At 43.9% G+C, this 19,068-nt stretch overlaps 1 long non-coding RNA gene across 1 annotated transcript in view; it reads right to left on the bottom strand.

The window, feature by feature from the left end:
* Positions 1-4,843: 4,843 nt before the first annotated feature.
* LOC142296773 (uncharacterized) overlaps positions 4,844-19,068 on the bottom strand; it is an 80,021-nt gene continuing 65,796 nt past the window's right edge. The window contains exon 3 of the long non-coding RNA XR_012751692.1: positions 4,844-6,771. This is a non-coding gene — a long non-coding RNA (uncharacterized LOC142296773). The remainder of the gene's footprint in view (positions 6,772-19,068) is intronic.

The following is a 19,068-nucleotide window of genomic DNA, read 5'->3' as shown; positions in this document are numbered from 1 at the left end:
ATGGTTTACAGAGTAAAATATCAGTATTTGCAGATGATACAAAACTATGTAAGGTAGTTAACACAAAGGAGGACAGTTTGCAACTACAGATGGACTTGAGTAAATTGGAGAATTGGGCTGAAAAATGGCAAATGAGGTTTAACACAGATAAGTGTAAGGTTATGCACATGGGAAGGAGAAACAGATGCTACGATTACTTACTAAATGGGAAACTGCTGGGGAAATCAGACATGGAAAAAGACTTAGGCATCTTAGTGAATAAGAATCTAAATTGGAGTGCCCAGTGTCAGGCAGCAGCCACCAAAGCAAATAGGGTGATGGGATGCATTAGAAGAGGTCTGGGGGCACGAGATGAAAACATCATTCTCCCTCTGTACAAATCACTAGTCAGACCACACTTGGAGTATTGTGTGCAATTTTGGGCGCCGGTGCTGAAGAAAGACATTACTGAACTTGAAAGGGTTCAGAGGCGGGCTACTAAAATAATAAATGGAATGGGTGCATTACAATACACAGAAAGGTTATCAAAATTAGGTCTATTTACTCTAGAAAAGAGAAGACTTAGGGGAGACCTAATAAATATGTACAAATATATCAGAGGGCCATATAGAGATCTCTCCCATGATCTGTTTGTACCAAGGACTATGATAAGAACAAGGGAGCATTCTTTTCGATTGGAGGAAAGAAAATTCCTACATCAGCATAGAAGAGGGTTCTTCACGGTAAGAGCAGTGAGGCTCTGGAACTCTCTTCCTGAGGAAGTGGTGATGGCCAACTCCCTGAATGAATTTAAGAGAGGAATGGATGCATTTCTTGTTAGCAAAAGTATAGAAGGTTATAAATAGCATAATCTTACAGGTAGATAGAAGAGCGACCAAGATTATTAGAGGAATGGGTGGGCTGCAATACCAAGACAGGTTATTAAACTTGGGGTTAGTTAGTTAGGAAAAACAAAGGCTTAGGTGGATCTAATCACAATGTATAAATATATGAGGGGACAGTACAGAGACCTTTCCAAAGATCTCTTTACACCTAGGCCTGCGACTGGAACACGGGGGCATCCGCTACGTCTTGAGGAAAGAATGTTTAATCATAATCACAGATGAGGACTCTTTACTGTACGAGCAGTGAGACTATGGAGCTCTCTGCCGTATGATGTTGTATTGAGGGATTCACAAGTAAAATTTAAGCAGAGCCTGATCGCATTAATTGAAAAATATAATATTACCAGTTATGTATATTGGATTTTATGACAGGGTGTTGATCCAGGGAACTAGTCTGATTGCCGTATGTGGAGTCAGGAAGGAATTTTTTTCCCCATTGGAGCTTATTTGACACATTGGGGTTTTTTTGCCTTCCTCTGGATCAACATGTTAGGCTACGGGTTGAACTAGATGGACTTAGAGTCTCCCTTCAACCTTAAAAACTATGAAACTATGAAAACACAGAAATGTTACTTTAGCCATAAAATTTTGCATTTTCACAAAGGAGAAAAGAGAAAATGCACCAAACAATTTATTGTGCAATTTCTCCTGAGTACGCTGATACCCCATATGTGGTAAAAATCAATTGTTTGGGCGCACGGTTGAGCTCAGAAGGGAAGGCGCGCCATTTGAATTTTTGAACGCAAAATTAGCTGCACTCATTAGCGGACGCCATGTCGGATTTCAAAACCCCCTGAGGTGCCTAAACAATGGAGTTCCCCCACAAGTGACCCCATTTTGGAAACTAGACCTCAAATAATTTTTCTAGATGTTTGGTGAGCACTTTGAACCCCTGGGGGCTTCACACAAGTTTATAACAGTGAGCTGTGAAAAGAAAAAAAAACTTTTTACCACAAAACTGTTGCTTCAACTAGGTAGCATTTTTTCACAAGGGTATCAGGAAAAAATGCACCATAAAATTTATGGTGCATTTGTTCCTGAGTACGAAGATACCCCAAATGTGGTAAAAATCAATTGCTTGGGCGCACAGCAGGACTCTGAAGGGAAGGAGTGCCATTCGAATTTTTGAGCGCAAAATTAGCTGGACTCATTAGCAGACGCCACAAATGACCCCATTTTGGAAACTAGACCCCTCAAGGAATTACCTAGATGTTTAGTAAGCCCCAAGGGGCTCCACATAAGTTGATAATGTTGAGCCATGAACACATTTTTTTTTTTCCACAAAACTGTTACTTGAACCAGGTAGCTTTTTTCACAAGGGTATCAGGAAAAAATGCACCATAAAACGAATTGTGCAATTTTTCCTGAGTACGCAGATACCTCATATATGGTGGAAAGTAATTGTTTGGGCGCACGGCGGGGCTCAGAACAGAACAAGCACCATTTCACAGCAAAATTGGATGGAATCATTAGCGGACGCCATGTCACGTTTGGAGACCCCCTATGGTGCCTAAACAGTAGAGCTCCCCCACAAGTGACCCCATTTTGGAACTAGACCCCTCAAGAAATTTATTTAGATGTTTGGTGAGTCCCTTCTACCACCATGGGCGTCACAGAAGTTGATAATGTTGAACCGTAAAAATTATTTAATTATTTGTTTACCACAAAATTTTTGTTACAACCAGGTAGCTTTTTTTTTTATAACGGTATCAGGAAAAACTGCACCATAAAACGTATTGCACAATTTTTCCTGAGTACGCAGATACCTCATATGTGGTGGAATTCAATTGTTTCGGTGCACAGCAGGGCTTGGAAGAAAAGGGGCGCCATTTGACTTTTCAAACGCACAGACGCCGTGCACTGATCGGCCGCTGTAGGATGCACGGTTGGATGAGATACAAAAAGCATCCGGGATACGGAGAAAAAAAAAAAGACACGATGAAAATTGAGCAAGGATGCCGATCCTTAAAATTATACTCAGTACCCAGAAGATTTGCAGGAGGATCACTGACCAGAGGAACTGCAGGAAGAATAGAAGGCAGAAAGTGGACATTTACAGGAGCAGCAGGCATGAAGTTGGACAGCTCATCAGAAGACCCAGGAAGGACCCAGGAAGAACCCAGTGATGGGGTTGTTGCGGACGGGGGCCGGGCCGCTGCAGAGGGGCTGCTCGGATCCGGGTTCATTACTGCGGCTCGAGTGGTAGCCGGAGCCGGGCTCGTACAGCCGTCCGTCCTCACAACCATAGGGAAGGGAGGTATTTACAGGAGATAGAGTTTTTGTCAGTGACGCCACCCGTGGGTTGCGGTGAGAGTTGGTAGCACTGCCGCTGCCTGGTGAAGGGACGCCGGGGACTGATGGAGCAGGACAGCAGGATGGAATCCCCTCCACGGGTAGGGAAGGTGTAGTCCCGGGGCCCAGGGTGTAGGGGAGTAATGGCTGCGGGGAATGACATGCAGGGTTGGACTGGGGATGGATGATGTACTCACAGTTCCAAAAAATTGCACACGAAGTCCAGTGGTAAACTAAATTGCCAGTGACCAGTCGCCTCCGGTGGGTGTATTCGGGTCCCACACCCGGGTGTAGAAAACAGGGGTCCCTTCCTCCTGCACTCAGTGTTTGTGTCTTCAATGGGACAACTCCGCTTGGAACGGGGAAGTCCACTCCCGGTACTTTGTATGTTGGGAGCTGTGGCCCGCGAACTCTGACCCTTGGGATCTCTGTGGGTTCTGGTGGACATCCTATTCCCCGTGTTGGGCTTCCATTTCGTTCTCTGGGCTTCTGTAGAACAAGGCCTGAAACCTTGTCCCTGGCTGGTCAATTGACAAGGGGCTTGAAACCTTCCTCGCCCTAGGGTCCAGGCACCCAGTCTGTGCACGGCCTCCAGACCGGATTCCTGCTGTCGGCACCAGCGGGCTACAACCCTGCCCCGGTCCACTTAAGGTCTCCCGCGACCGGATCTCCGTCGCCTGTGATCCTGCTTGCGTCTGTCACCTAGTTAGGTAGTCCAGGGGCCCCAACCCCTAACTCCGCTGCTCTTCACACTCCTCCACTGTTAACTGTCAGTACTCAACTACTTGGTTCCCTCCACTGACACCTCTGGACCCCTAGGTGGGCGCTGCCATCCACCTGGTCCCGCCCACTGGTGTGTCCTTATTGTCATGGGGGGGTGACTAGGCTTTACTGGCTGGTGTTGTGCACCTGGAGGATGGAGTTTTGTACCTGAGAGATTTGTACAACCTCTGTGACTACCTGGTTTTGCCAGGGCATCACACTCCCCCTTGGTTGAATACAGCCCGTCCTCGGGCTGTCAGGCCACTGACGTTTATTTTTCTGCATCTATAAAAGGTAATAGAAAAAGGTATAACATGTAAAACATTAAAACATTTCATCCCAATAAGGGAGGCACATTTCTTAAACATTACAGATTTTCTCCTTCTCCCCTTTCACCCGCCACCCAAAACACCTGAATCCACCCTCGGTGCCACCGCTAACACAGGTGTCACAGTACCCCGAGTTCCTGTGTGTGTCCATAGTGTCCGGGTAAAAGTTCCTTATCCACCAGTCCACCCCAAGAGTTCCATGGTCCGGAACCCTTGGCCTGGAGGTTAGCCACAGGTTTTGCTGGTGACTGGGCCTTGGCCGACTCCACCGTAGGCCCTTCCTCCAACCAACCTCTCCAGAGGTGTTATAGTCCTGGTGGTGGGGTAACAAGAAGGTAGATGAGGGTTATGTACAAGGCCCAAGAAAGTTTTTGGGTGGCCTCTTCCAGTCCAGAGGCCGTAGTCCATAAAAACATTAAACAGGGAAAAGCTGGGTTTTAACTGGGGAAAGGGTAGACGGGATCCGCTACCTTACTCTTTTTCATGTGTTAAAGCCGGGCTTTTGTTTCCTCTCAGGTAGCAGGGACGGACCGGCCGGTTGTGAGAGTGACAATTAACACACCAAGACAAGTGAAGTCTATAGTGAATCAAGGTTCTCTGTCTTTATTAGAATTGCAAGGTTTCTTATACCTTCTAAGCTGATTACGCAATATGAGACACGTGATATGATTATACAACTTCAGATTTTACCAAATATAGTTATTTGGGATATAAGCATGATATCATCACATAAGGAAAGGATTAATATTTTAAGCCAAGAAAGGATTAATATTTCAAGCCAAAGATATGTAATAAAAAGTGTTTTAAGAGATGTGTTCAATCAAACCTTGTCAAACAAACGCCAGGTCAAGATGACCGTATAAAGAATAGCAGATGTGGGATAGAACATCAATTACTCATTCCATCCTTGCACAATGGATTGCGTAACGATTTCATAACTAATCAAATACCCATATGTGGGGAGAATATAATGAACTTCATATGTTATAATGAACTCTATACTGGACTTCGATCTATACCAAAAAGATACAAAATGGCTTCTCTAACAATTCCCCTCTTTTGATTAATTATGTTCTATCTCATCTGTCCCTTCCTATAGGGTAGACCGCAGAGACTTGTCCTACATTCATAATACACTAGGCTTTCCCTACGCGCATTATGGGGACCTGCCATTCAAACGTGCTCTGTGGGATCGGCCTACATGTCCCTATACCCATCCTATCTACTGTTCCTAGAGGGGAACATATACTTAAGGCTATATAAGGCTATATGTAGTATAATATATATATATATGTTCTACCAGTTTATTCATTATATAAATGTGGTATATGTTTGTATAGTCCTTGTAGTGTGTTTATATATCACACACTTTATGGTGTAACTTTATGGAGTCTTTATAGTGTGTTTATATATCACACACTTTATGGTGTATGGTGTTAAAGTTCTTTTCATGCTGATGTTCTTGCATCTTGTGGTCAAACGATTCCATAGGACTTCCACAGTAGGCACAGTTGGTTAAGTCTGCCAGGGTATCTTTGTCACATATCATACATCTGCATCTCTTTGTGGTTGTTATGGTCATCATTACTTGAGTTTGGAGGGATTCAGTATCAATAGCTTCTCTCTTTTGGGGTTTGCATGTTCCTGAAAAACAGCTACAATTAGCTCCTAGAATTTTCTTTACAAGCATTACAAACAATTTTACCAATACTGCAATTACTAATATTATAAACGCTCCTTGAATGACATAATGTATTATCCCTGTGATCCATCCACCTACACCTTTGTGTAAATACCTTTTGGAAGTTCAAACTGATATTCACTTAGTAACGCCATTACTACTGATACAAATCGCAAGGTCTCATCATACAAACACCAGGAATCTTCTAAGTCAATGGTAACTACTCTATAAAATTGAAAGGGCACACAGTATGGTTCTCTATCATTAGCTATTGACATATCTGCTGCTCCATCACCTAATTGCCCTTCTTCAATTTCTTCACTCATGTGTATTGCACTGCGATTTGCACAAGTATCAGTGTCACCATGTTCAAATCTATAGGCTCTGGTCCAGTTTGTTTCATGTATGTATCTTTGTAGGGATATACAAGGAGGTCTGGTACAATACGGATTTTGGTTTGGGGCATAACCCCTTACTTCAAAACTAACTTTTAACATTTGATTGGGAATGGGGGTTACAAAACAAGACATGATATTAATATATATTCATGATACATTACAAATTTATTGTCCCACTGTTTATACCTAAAAGGAAAACAACATATAGAAAGAGAAGCAGTACACAATACTTCCCTAATGCCATTTCTTTAATCTCTTTAATCTTTGTGAACCCTCCTGCAATGGGATGTATGGACTTTTACTGAGGTTGGTGTACTGAGCTGGACTTGGTGTAGATCCAAGTTTCCCCCACACGCCTCCAGACCGTCACCCAGTCCCCTAAACTTCAGAGAATGTGTGCCAGATTGGAAGGATCTGGAATGAAACTGAAACCAACTGTTTATTACATGGTATTACATATTTAATTAATCATTTATATATTAAAAATTACACGTCTAATTACTGGATCTGTGAACAAAAATTGCATTTTGTACCCTTTTATCTTTTATCTTTTATACATATCTTTTATATACAATTTCTATCATGTGCTTTTCTAGTAATAACATATCATTTTCTGCACTGGATTGCCTCTGACCAAGTCTGGGAAGAAATCCACAGAACACGCACAAACTTGCATAACACTTGCTTATGGTATATCACTATAATTTATCTGCGGTCTCTGAGATGGGAAGAGCCAATACAGGGTATACTTCTATGAACTATACAGTTTTCCTTCTTACATTATTTTGGGTATTTTGGGCATATGTCTTACAAGTCTGGGTAAATCTGGACTAAATTCTGGTGTCACCCATACCTTGTCTCTTAAGACACACATTAATATCCGTTTTTCACAGAGAATTCCTTATTAATCTATTGGTTACCTGGACCATCAATAAGAAGAGAGCTTATGGCAGAGAAATATTACCGCCCTGTATCCACAGACCTCAGTCAGCTGGGCTTCCTGCGTCTCTATCTCCACTCCTCGCTGAATTTCTTGTACCTGTAGGGAGTTAAGAACACAAGGAGTGGCAGACGTCACGGACGTGACAGGAGCCACCAAGGTGGTCTGTACAGGGAAAGATGGAAAACTCTCAACTCTAGGCCCGGTTATTGTTTCTTTGTTAACTACACCTGTGTAAGCATCTTTTTGTGCTCCATCACTGTCAGCTCAGGTCTAGACTTTATCTTCATTGTACCTGGCTTATTTAATAACAGGAGAGCAATAACAGGGGAACCTTCATTCGGGCTCATACGTATTCTACAGTTTTTCATTTCAGTTGACACTCAGTAAAGATCTATTGCTTATTTTTAACCATCTTACCCAGTTCTGCTTTTCCCATTCAGAGAGGGCCTCATCATCACTGCCTTCTGTACTAATATAGGCAAGAAGGGAGTGGTTTAAATTTTAATTTTTTCGTGCTGTGTAAGCCGTAGCCTTTCCAGTGCAGAAGCAACCAATAATCTGTAAAAACAAAGCTAAAAATATGTCATCATATCATTCTTACAACATTACCTCCAACCAGTTAATAGTCTTCAGCATTTATACTTTATATGGATATGGTCAAAAATACTGAACAAAACAATTATATTTTCATTTTTCTGCTTAATAGACATGTTTCATAGTGACTATTACAAGGGAAGTGCTACTATACTACTAGAGTATATAATAGATAACCTCCTTTCCCCCCTTTTGTATATTTATTCACTCAAAATTTTTGCTGGACAAATATACAATATACAAACAATTCAAAGGTTGTGGGTTTTCGATACAAACAATTGTCTCTAAACTTTATTTATCATTTGTGTCGAATAACAAAAGTAGCTAGATTAAATATTATGAGTAGAGCTACCTTACACTTTGCTAGTCAGTTCATTTAATAATAGTAATTACTATACTGAGTATAGTGCCTTGTATTTATAATGTGTATTACCAAATTAACATTAACATACTTCCTTTGCACGGGTAACCACCACTAGAACATATATATATAAATATTCATACATACATATCCCACTAGATGGTGTTTTTCCCTAAATTATAACAAAACAAATAAAATGAGATATTTTCCAGACATGGTGTAGAGGGAATTATGAATCCACAGAGAATGTCACCTCTTCAGCATCTCAAAACCCCTCTTTTGCTTTTAGAGTTTTACTGATAGAATTTTAGAATTTTGTTCCCGTTACATGCTGCCAGCACATAAAATAGTTGGCTGCATTTTCTCTGACACTGAAGGAATGACATTCCCCAACTCACAACTCACCAATTGTTCCAATACTGTTCTTTTTTTTTTAGATAATTCTCTACCTGTTTTGTGATGGCTTCCATTCTGCTTTCTACTCAGGGGATATTATTTTATACACAAATATACAGGTACCTTAATTTTGATGATGATTCTCATCCAGCTTGCTTTCATCTATTTAAATCAAAGACATCATTACAACAAGCATAGATTCCTGCATTGGTCCTGTAACAGTGGTTCCAATTTTTATAATGAACTATTCCAGCATTTTTGTTTATTAACTAGTATAAGGCTTATTCTCATATCTATTATACTATATATATCTTTGCTAGTGGGAAGGGTTACCTGTGCAGTGGCTATAGAGCCATCTACAGGTTTGACCCTAATTATTTGCTTTCCCTGGGGGCTGCCTATTTCCCAGTCCCAGTATGTTGTTTTTATGATTGCAACCTATATCTGTTCTAACAAATGCTCCCTCTCTCTATACCTCCCGTTGTTGCCCTTTTCTTCTTATCCTGTAACAGTCTCGTTTATAGTGTCCCCTTTTTCCACATCCAAAACACAATCCCTTTTTTTTATACTCAAAGTCTGGCATCTTATCCATTCTACGCTCAGTCTGTAATCCTTCCACTGATCTTTTTACCGCATTATCAAATGCTCTTGAGTGTATGTTCACCATTACAGGGGTTTGTTCCTGAGCTTTCTTTTTCATCATCTGATCTTCTATAGCTCTTATCATGTGCAATGATTGTTCAAGTGGTACACATTTATAGTCTATACATGTTCTTACTACTTCTTTTCTAAGATCTCTCCTTAACCCTTCCTTAAACATACCCTTAAAGAGCATTCTTTCTTTAGAGTGCTTTAAGTCATAACCATTATCTGTAAAAAGGGAAACACATCGAGCGTGATATTTGTCTACTCTTTCATCTTGCCCTTGAAACATTTCTGTACACAATATATCTGTAAACTTCTCCTCTGATACCTTAAGTCTATCCTCATTGTCATAGTCATTTATAAGAGGATGATGGCGTTCGGAAGTCCGGAGCCACGCTGCAATTTGAGCATGGTATCCGTGCCTCTGAATCCATTGGTAATTCTCTCGGCCGAACTGCTGCCACCGGCAAAAATCTAAACAACCTGTCTTAGGCATCCCCGCCTTCTTCAATATTTTAGCACTGTTCTTAACTGCTTTTTCTCCATTCTCCATTCTGACCAAGTCAATCATCTTGAATCTTTGATCAATACTGTTTGACTTAGTAGAATGTCTGGTAAGACTGGTTCCCATAGTGTGGTAGTTAAAAGGTAGCGGCCCTCCACCTCACACTATCCCCTGATCCGCCCAAAGGGTAGCGATCCCTTGGTTAGCAGTTCAGATGTTGACTTATGCCCACTAGCTACTAATTCCTTTCCGCTAGCTACAAATTCCCCTCTAGAATCTAGTATTTATCCACTAGCAGTCAACGAGGAACCCCTATCTTTCAAGGTAATCAAACCAGTTTGTCTTTCTTTTCCTAATATACCATTGTCTAAGCTAGTAAAGACACACAAACAAATATAACACAACTCCAATTGCAATAGCTATATATTCCTCATTCATCAGAATCATCTGATGTTGACACTTCCATTCCTGAATCCACCCATGGTACAGGGTGTGCGTCTATTCTGGTCTTATTCCCTGATCTTATACTGGGGACACAAGATCCTGCTTGTTTTCGTGGTCTTGGTCTGCCACAGGCAGCACAATATTCACGCCAATCAGGATTTTGTTCTCCGCACACACAAGTCCATCCTCCTGGTCCCGTTACTAGGGCTGACTCCCAGAGAGTGTAATCCAGTGGATCCCCTCTCATTCCCAGTCCAACAACTCTCTATATATCTTCTATTGCAACTTTACCTTCATATCACACAATGTTACTAAAGAAAGACAATGTTCACAAATCATATGCAAATCATATGCAGTTCAAACCATACCTCTAAACATCAGAGATGTAAAACAACTGTTAACAATATACACTAGACTAGATCTTCTGTTTTTGCCCATCTAGAAACAAATGACATACTTCTAACTCAGTTAATACACGGCATTCCAATTCTATGAGCTCTGTTCAGCGTGAGCTCTGTACAGCGAGTGCCGGTCATAAGGTCACAACGCTGCAGTTTTCTATTCTTTCTATTCTCCTGTTCTCCCCCCTCACGTTCCACTGTTAGTCTTTGACTATACAGGGGAAAGTGACAGAATATTATCACCTAAAACAAAAAAAAACAACTTCAATATAATACGTCAGACTGAAAAGGTAAGAAGCAGTAGCCAAGTATTATATTATTAGTTAGTGGGTTAGTATTGTGAAACAGATAAAGAAAGAAGACAGAAGAAGAAAGGAAAATCTTTTAGCAGCACTACTAAAATAAAAAAAAAAAACAACTTTGTTTTCAGCATATAGGACAAGACAAACAAACAATGAACATAAAGGCTACCTGAGGACCTGAGGAATCGCGAGTTTCCTGTTTATATCCCCCGGAGACTGACTCGTGCTCTCTACCCCCTCTTGAAGAGAAAATACGTTGAGATCAAAAAGATCAACTTACCCAGGTTTAGTATTTTCTGTTCAAGAAGCGAGGAAGAACGCTGTGTTCAGTCTTAGACGGATGGAAAGGGGAAAGTCTGTCTGGGTCCCAGTCATGGGGCTCGCTGAGGGCCTCCAACTGTTAAAGCCGGGCTTTTGTTTCCTCTCAGGTAGCAGGGACGGACCGGCCGGTTGTGAGAGTGACAATTAACACACCAAGACAAGTGAAGTCTATAGTGAATCAAGGTTCTCTGTCTTTATTAGAATTGCAAGGTTTCTTATACCTTCTAAGCTGATTACGCAATATGAGACACGTGATATGATTATACAACTTCAGATTTTACCAAATATAGTTATTTGGGATATAAGCATGATATCATCACATAAGGAAAGGATTAATATTTTAAGCCAAGAAAGGATTAATATTTCAAGCCAAAGATATGTAATAAAAAGTGTTTTAAGAGATGTGTTCAATCAAACCTTGTCAAACAAACGCCAGGTCAAGATGACCGTATAAAGAATAGCAGATGTGGGATAGAACATCAATTACTCATTCCATCCTTGCACAATGGATTGCGTAACGATTTCATAACTAATCAAATACCCATATGTGGGGAGAATATAATGAACTTCATATGTTATAATGAACTCTATACTGGACTTCGATCTATACCAAAAAGATACAAAATGGCTTCTCTAACACATGTAGGTGACGGTGGGAGGCGAGACATGGCTGCTCATTAACTACGATCCACTTTTTGACATCCAGGGCAAACCACCCTCGCTCTCCACAATGACTGGTGTAGCTCACCATGTCCCCGGGTTCCAGATTTCGGTCTGGGTGGCCAGTTGGCAGGTGGGGGGGTCTACATCCCTCAGGGACACAATGATTTCAGACTCCAGTCCCGGCTCATAGATGAAACCCCACCCTTTCTGGGGGTCAAAGTAACAGACCTGTCACCTGTCCTCTGTATGTCGGGCCCCGGACCCGGAAGGTAGCTTGGCGCAGGCAATCCTTCTATTTGTAGGTGCGAGCAAGCACCTTAGCCTTGCGCTTCTCTCTGGCAGCTATCTCCTGGCATAACTGCTGCTGCTGCCGCTCCCAATATGGGGCACGGGTTCCATGCTCCGCCTCCTACTCAGGAGCCAGGCCCACTTGGATGCCCTCGGCGCTGGCGACGACCGGCCTCTCATACTGCCATGGGCCCCACCGATCAGTGGCCTGCTCCGCCTCTCTGCAGGTGTTCCACAGCCGGGACAGGGTACTTGAGAGCGGTTGGCGCCACAGCTGGGGTAGAGTTCAGGTCGGGTGCCGCTTCCGTTGCGGCCGGGCGGACTGCCTGAGCCGACATCATCACTGGTGCGGCCAGACTCGGGGTTGCGACCTGGCTCGGGGCTGGACGGGATGTCATCGGGGTTGCGGCCTGGCTCGGGGCTGGGACAGGTGCCGAGACGGTGGTACAAACAAGGCCCGAGGTCCCAGTTGCTGGGTCCTCTTCAGCAGATGAGACGGGTTCCGGTGCCACAGGTCGGGGTAGCGGGTCTGTCAGGGCACTGGCTGCGGACACAGATGACGAGGGAGGAAACGTGACAGATGGGGGCAGGCCGGCCCCCTCAGCCGGGACAGCCGGTTCCTGGGGAACATAGGGGCGTGGGTCACTGCTTACCCGCTCCTCCGAGGCCATCTCCATCTTGCGCGCGCGGACAACTGCAGCCAGGCGCTTCATCTCTGTTGTCCACCTCGTCAGAATTAAGTGGGCTTGGGCCTGGATCCTCTGGCACATCTTCGCCGTCTGCTCATCAAGCCAGTCAGCGGTACGGGGAATGGGACTCCCCGCACGCTGGTTGCCAGGCTGCTGGGACATCTTGCCACGTTGGTGTCCAGGAACGGGTTTCTACAGAGTCCTGGTGTCCCTGCCCTTCATCTTCTCTGGTCACATGATGCTCTTTCCTAACCTCCACCTTGGTTTTCGACAGCAGTCTCGCGGGACCCACTGTCCTTTACAACTTCCTGCTCTGGGGATCACCGGGTTCCACCCGCGTTCTTAGGTGGTGGGGCTTCAGCTTCGCGCCCTTTTTGGGGAAGAAGATGGCGAGGTTGTTGTTTTTGGTGCTAAATATGGCAGGCTAGATGGTGGCAGTCCAAAAAATTTTGAGCGTTTCACGGTTTACAGTCCAGAAAAGGCGCACTTCACCCAGGTTAGTAGATGGGGTAAGTATCCTGTTCGTGACGCCAGATTCGGGTTGTTGTGGACAGGGGCCGGGCTGCTGCAGGGGGCTGCTCGGACCCGGGTTCATTACTGCAGCTCGAGTGGTAGCCGGAGCCGGGCTCGTACAGCCGTCCGTCCTCACAATGATAGGAAAGGGGGTATTTATAGGGGATAGAGTTTTTGTCAGTGACGCCACCCGTGGGTTGCGGTGTGAGTTGGTAGCACCGCCGCTGCCTGGTGATGGGTCACTCGGGGCTGATGGAGCAGGGCAGCAGGATGGAATCCCCTCCACGGGTAGGGGAGGTGTAGCCCCGGGGCCCAGGGTGTAGGGGAGCAATGGCTGCGGGGAATGACATGCAGAGTTGGACTGGGGATGGATGGTGTACTCACAGTTCCAAAGAATTGCACACAAAGTCCAGTGGTAAACCAAATTGCCAGTGACAGGTGTATTCGGGTCCCACACCCGGGTGCAGCAAACAGGGGTCCCTTCTTCCTGCACCCAGTGTTTGTGTCTTCAATGGGACAACTCCGCTAGGAACGGGGAAGTCCACTCCCGGTACTTTGTATGTTGGGAGCTGTGGCCCACAAAATCTGACCCTTGGGATCTCTGTGGGTTCAGGCCGCTTCTGTAGAACAAGGCCTAAAACCTTGTCCCCGGCTGGTCAATTGAAAAGGGGCTTGAAACCTTCCTCACCCTAGGGTCCAGGAACCCCATCTGTGCCCGGCCTCTGGACCGGATTCCTGCTGTCGGCACCGGCGGGCTACAACCCTGCCTCGGTCAACTTTAAGTCTCCCGCGACCGGATCTACATCGCCTGTGGTCGTGCATGCCGTCTGCCACCTAGTCCGGTAGTCCAGGCGCCCCAACCCCTAACTCCGCTGCACTTCACACTCCTCCACTGTCAACTGTCAGTACTCAACTACTTGGTTCCCTCCACTGACACCTCAGAACCCCTATCCACCAGGTCCCACCCACTGGTGTGTCCCTTTTGTCATGGGGGGTGACTAGGCTTTATTGGCTGGTGTTGTGCACCTGGGTGTGGGTTTTGTGTTGGACTGCCAAGGAAGATGGAGTTTTGTACCTGAGAGATTTGTACAACCTCTGTGACCTGGTTTTTCCAGGGCATCACAGAGGCAGATGTGATTGGGCCAGTGAAGACTTTGGATGACCCGGTGGAGGCAGGTAGGGAACATCGGAGAGGGAGAGCAGATGGGGAGGGGTAGGGGAGGGGGAGACCGGACAAGCAGAGACAGGAGAATGGGAGCATTGTAGAGATCGTGGAGGGGGACACATCGGCACGGACCGGGGACATCGCGGGAGCGCGCAGGGGACATCGCGGGAGCGCTCATGGGCCATCGCGGGAGCGCGCAGGGAACATTGTGGGAGCACGCAGGAGCTACAAGGGGAGCACGCAATACTTACAATGGGAGCAGGAGCGGTGGAATCAGCAGCGGCGGCAGCAGCATCGGCGTGGTTCTACAAGTACCAGCCAGTGCACGCTGCAGATATGTTGGGGGAGGACTTCCCAGACCAACACAGGCCTGGGGAGGGCGGTCACCTGCAGATCAGACAGCCCCATTGCACGCTGATTGGAGCAATCGTGCTATGACGCGCAATCGCTCCAATCAGTGCTGTAGGGGCTTGGGGGAGCCATGTTTGAGCTCCAGAATTATCTGCTGCAGCTGCTGCAGCACATCATAGCAGGAGATCACAGTATCGCAATGTTTCAGGCATTGTTTTAGCCGAAATCAGTGCGAACGATGTGGTTGGCGGTTCAGATTTGAACAGTCAATCACAACGATCGTCGATGGGTGGTGGCGATGCAACCTCACCCTGGGGTCAAGCAAAGGTCCCCTGCTGTAAGAAACAGCAGGGGACATCATTTGAAAGCCTTTGCTATGGCCACGGCAATCAAATGACTTTAGGCAGTAAAGTTACGCCCCTGGTCGTTAAGTCACGTAAAAATAGGATGTAACTTTACTGCCCGCGGTCGTGAAGGGGTTAATAAAGTAGATTGTAAAGGCTCTAAACAAAGAGGAAAGATGCTTTGACTATATCTGCAGAAAATTTCCAGTGCTCACCATGGAGAAACTAAAGGCAAGCATTTTTTACAATCGTCAAATCAGAGGACTCATACAAGATCCACACTTCAAAGATTCATTGAATGATGCAGAGGTATCCTTTCACTATGGTTGTACAGAATTTTCTTGGGAAATCTAAAGTAGATAGTTACACTGAACTAGTAGAACAAATGCTATCTTCTTTCCATCATCTCGGCTGCACAATGAATATCAAGATGCATTAACTCTATAACCACTTGGATCGTTTCCCAGAAAACCTTGGTAAAGTGAAAAGCAAGGTAAATGGTTCCACCAAGCTTTAAGAACTGTAGAAGATACAGACAACACTGGGATACCCACATCGGATTACTGCTTATCTTTTCAAAGAGATTTCCCTGGCACAACTCACTGTAAAGGCCCCTTTACACACTGAGACTTTCTAGCGATCCCACCAGCGATTCCGACCTGGCCGGGATTGCTGGATAGTCTCTATAAACAGTCGATGGTGAGTGGTCAAACAGGCAGATCTGGCCAACGACGCAGCAGTGATACGGACCTGCCGAACGACCTCGCTGGTCGTTGGGGACGTGTCACACAGCAGCTATTTGACGACTCACACCTATGTTAGGGGCGTGGTGTTTGGCGCTGAAGCCACCTAGGTGTCCTTTTTACACGCCCCCCTCAGCTCCGATTAGTGATCGCTAGTGCGTTCTTATTGGCGACCCCAAGCTTGGAAAGATTGGCAAAAGTCGCGCTTGTATATCCTTTGTTCCTGAGCTTCTGTTGCTTAGCGGATCTTTGTAGAGTTCTCTGTGCGGCGACTCCACACTGTTTTATCTATACAGCATCAATACAGCTTCAATCAAATGATGCTTACCGTATAGGCTTTATAGTATTGCAGACTGGAGAACTCTCTAATGATCCACAAACTAGCACGCTCAGGAACAAAGTAGCTTTGAAACAAAGGACAGAAGCGCTAAAGTTGCCTTCTTTTCAGTGAAAGCCGCCAAATCAGAACGCAACAGCGACCACCAATCGGAGGTAAGGGGGCAGGAAAGGGAACGCTATAGCATGCCTACAGGCTGGGTTCTAAGTCACTAACGATGTCATTGTAACGGTGTTAAACACACCGATGCATGCTGCGCAGCGGGAAACAAAGGACCAAAAAATGTTTCTGAACGATTTCTAGCGATCAGCGACCTCACAGCGGGGGCCAGGTCGCTGATGCATGTCACACACTGCAATGTCGCTAGGGAGGTCGCTATTACGTCACAAAACCAGTGATGTTACAGCGATATCGCTAGCGATGTTGCAGTGTGTAAAGGGGCCTTAACTAATCTTTCAAGTGCTGCTTTTCCTAAGTATCTTAGTAAATGAACAGTGTATGAATGCCAACTTTTTATGGATGTTTAATTCTTATTTTGGGACGTAAATTCTTTATAAATAAATAAATCTACATATATGAATTTGTTTTAATAATCAAGAAGGCAAAAATCACCCTCCCTGCATGATGATCATTGCCTAGATCACAGTATGCCTAGAATATGTTACCATTTCAGATCTTGTGTCTAGCAATAGGTTAATTTGGCAGCCGTAAAGCATATCTCTGAATGCTAAATATCCTAATTTTTAGGCAATAGGGATCACAATAGTTGTCCTCATGCGAATTATGCGTTGTACGCATGTATTTCAATACTTGACAGAAATTACAACCTTTTGTTCTACAATATTAAACAAAACGTTATTAAAGGACTCACCACATATATTTGATTTCACTAGTGCCGCTTCACGGCAGTATATGCAGTGCTTGTAGTATATCATAGGCAAAAATAGGGAGAAGAAAGCTGGCATTTCTAAGATGACTTAAGACCTAATTTTCGTTATTGGTCATTCCATTAAAAATATATTTGTTGCCCGTTGTGAACATCTCTGATGCATAGCAGCCATTTGGTCTGTCTCTATTATCGGTATGTCACTGGCTACATGTGTACAGCATCACGGCCAATAACAGTACTTGAATACAGCACCAAAAACATCACCAGTACAGAAATACATCACTAGAACCACAATCCATATAGAAATACATCATCAGAACAAGCAACAGTGTAAAAATACATCACTAGAACCACCATAAGTACAGGAATACATCACCAGAACCAAAAACAGTACAAAAATACTATATCACAACTACCACTTGTACATGAATAAATCACCAAAATAGCCATCAGTACAGGAACACATCACCCCACCCACCATCAATACATAAATATTTCACCAGAACCAATATCAGTGCAGGAGTACATTACTAGAACCCCCATATTTACATGAATGCATCATTAGAACCATTAACAGAACAGGAATACATCACCACAACAACTAATCGATACATGAATATCTCACCAGAACTATCATCGGTGCTTGACGACATTAGCAGAACAACGATCAATACATGACTATATCACCATCAGTACAGAAACACCTTTAGCACAGGAATACATTGTCAAATCCCCACCTGTACATGAATAAAACACCAAAACAACCAATCATCAGTGTAGGAATACATCTCCACAACTCCATCAATGTATTAATACCTTAGCAGAACCACCATTAAAAGAAACAGACAAGGACACATCTACCGACCCTCATCATTAGTGAACGTTTAGGCTACTCCCAGGACATAAAGAGAAGGGGCGAGAAGGTGTGCAAAAAGAGGCATACACCTATATCACATACAAAAATAGGTCTTTATTAATGACACAAAAACACACATTTAAAATCCTTTAAAACAGGTCAATAGCCACAATAAACATAATTTGTGCCTATAGGAGGCAAATTAACACCTCCTTCCGAAAAGGAAAGGATCACATTATATGATATAGCACAATACAGACAATATGCTTATGCATACAATTTTTGAATTTTTGTGTATATATAATATATATATAATATATATATATATATATATATATATATATATATATATATATATATATATATATATATATATATATATATATATATATATATATAATATATACAGTTAGGTCCAGAAATACTTGGACAGTGACACAAGTTTTGTTATTTTAGCTGTTTACAAAAACATGTTCAGAAATACAATTATATATATAATATGGGCTGAAAGTGCACACTCCCAGCTGCAATATGAGAGTTTTCACATCCAAATCGGAGAAAGGGTTTAGGAATCATAGCTCTGTAATGCATAGCCTCCTCTTTTTCAAGGGACCAAAAGTAATTGGACAAGGGACTCTAAGGGCTGCAATTAACTCTGAAGGCGTCTCCCTCATTAACCTGTAATCAATGAAGTAGTTAAAAGGGTCTGGGGTTGATTACAGATGTGTGGTTTTGCATTTGGAAGCTGTTGCTGTGACCAGACAACATGCGGTCTAAGGAACTCTCAATTGAGGTGAAGCAGAACATCCTGAGGCTGAAAAAAGAGAAAAAATCTATCAGAGAGATAGCAGACATGCTTGGAGTAGCAAAATCAACAGTCGGGTACATTCTGAGAAAAAAGGAATTGACTGGTGAGCTTGGGAACTCAAAAAGGCCTGGGCGTCCACGGATGACAACAGTGGTGGATGATCG

Source organism: Anomaloglossus baeobatrachus, chromosome 3, assembly GCF_048569485.1.
Source record: "Anomaloglossus baeobatrachus isolate aAnoBae1 chromosome 3, aAnoBae1.hap1, whole genome shotgun sequence".
In the NCBI taxonomy this organism is placed as follows: Eukaryota; Metazoa; Chordata; class Amphibia; order Anura; family Aromobatidae; genus Anomaloglossus; species Anomaloglossus baeobatrachus.
Note: the sequence above shows the minus strand (reverse complement) of the source record. Positions and strands in the feature narration are given on the sequence as shown.